This window comes from Nicotiana tabacum, chromosome 16, assembly GCF_000715075.1.
Source record: "Nicotiana tabacum cultivar K326 chromosome 16, ASM71507v2, whole genome shotgun sequence".
NCBI classification, from domain to species: Eukaryota; Viridiplantae; Streptophyta; class Magnoliopsida; order Solanales; family Solanaceae; genus Nicotiana; species Nicotiana tabacum.
The window spans coordinates 146303569-146305117 of NC_134095.1; the positions used below are offsets into that span (position 1 = coordinate 146303569).

At 45.9% G+C, this 1549-nt stretch overlaps 2 non-coding genes across 2 annotated transcripts; both read left to right on the forward strand.

Moving 5' to 3' along the window:
- The first annotated feature begins 996 nt into the window (after nucleotides 1–996).
- LOC142170848 (small nucleolar RNA Z266) lies at nucleotides 997–1092 on the forward strand. Its single transcript, XR_012700461.1, has one exon. It is a non-coding gene; the product is annotated as a small nucleolar RNA Z266 (small nucleolar RNA).
- A 121-nt stretch (nucleotides 1093–1213) lies between these two features.
- LOC142170849 (small nucleolar RNA Z266) lies at nucleotides 1214–1309 on the forward strand. Its single transcript, XR_012700462.1, has one exon. It is a non-coding gene; the product is annotated as a small nucleolar RNA Z266 (small nucleolar RNA).
- Nucleotides 1310–1549: the final 240 nt, after the last annotated feature.

Genomic DNA, 1549 nt, shown 5'->3' on the forward strand with positions numbered 1-1549 from the left:
CAGCTGTCATGAGGTTCTCAGGAATATGGGGATAGTAGAGACCAATGGGGTCGATTTTGCTACTTTTCGCTTGTCTGGATCTGCCAAGACTTGGTGGAGAGATTATTGCTTGGCTATACTAGCCGGATCACCAGCTTTGACTTGGGAGCAGTTTACTCAGCTATTTCTGGAGAAGTTTCTCCCCATCACTTAGAAAGAGGCCTATCGGAGGCAATTTAAGCGTCTCCAGCAGGTTTCTATTACTGTTACCCAGTATGAGACCAGATTTATCGGCTTGGATCGTCATGCTCTTATCATATTTCCCACCGAGAGAGAGAGAGAGGGTGAGGAGGTTCATTGAGGGACTTATTCAGCCAATTCGTCTTCAGATGGCTAGGGAGACCGGGAGTGAGATTTCTTTCCAGGAGGCGGACAACGTGGCCAGGAGAGTGGAGATAGTTCTGTCGCAGGGAGGTAGTCATGGGTCGGACAAGAGGCCTCATCATTCAGGCAGATTCAGTGGTGCCTCGTTTGGAGGCAGGGATTCGTATGACAGAGGCCATCCTTCTAGGCCCTTTTAGTCAGCCCTTTAGGTTTCTCACGGTACTTCAGGTGGTCGTGGTTCTCATATACAGTATTCTGATCAGCAGCCCTATAGTGCACCACCAGCTCCTATCAGTGCACCGCCGCTCCAGAGTTTTCGGAGTCGTCATTCAGGTCGCCAGGGTCCGTCTTAGTTTCCTCAGCCGTAGCATTTAGGTGGATGCTATGAGTGTGGTGAGTATGGTCATATCCGGAGGGCCATTTGAATAAAATAAACTCATATCAATGGTCCCTTGGAGGTATCTGAATATATGTTTAATACCATTCCAGTGTCTTTGTGTTTCTGACTTGCCTTTATGGATTATACTGTTTCAATTTGCTTGCCGTAGTCTAACTTATAGGTACTTCGGATTGCTCTAGTAGATGGGGAGATGTACATTTTATTGCCAGCTTTTTGGTAAATCTACTCTTTTTTTGTGGCAAGGCTGATGAAAACAAATTAGATGTGTGAGAGGCGAATTCCTCTATGAGCTTAACATCGAGGCATATTTATATTCTGACTTGCCTTTATGGATTACTCCACTGTTTCAATTTGCTTGCTGTAGTCTGACTTATAGGTGCTTCGGATTGCTCTAGTAGATGGGGAAATGTACATTTTGTTGCAAGCTTTATTGGTAAATCTACTCTTTTGTTATGGCAAGGATGATGAAAACAAATTAGATGTGCGAGGGGTGTATTCCTCTATGAGCTTAACATCGAGGCATATTTATATTCCAACGTGCCTTTATGGATTACTCCTCTGTTTCAATTTGCTTGCCGTGGTCAGACTTATAGGTACTTCGGATTGCTCTAGCAGATGGGGGGATGCACATTTTATTGCAAGCTCCGAGATTGGTGGGTACTCAGTCGCAGTAGCAGGGTTCCCGTGATATGGTTCAGGCACCAGGTGTTCCACAGCCCGCCCAACCAGCTAGAGGTAGGGGCAGAGGTGGAGGTAGAAGTGTTAGAGGTGTGAGCACGTGATTTT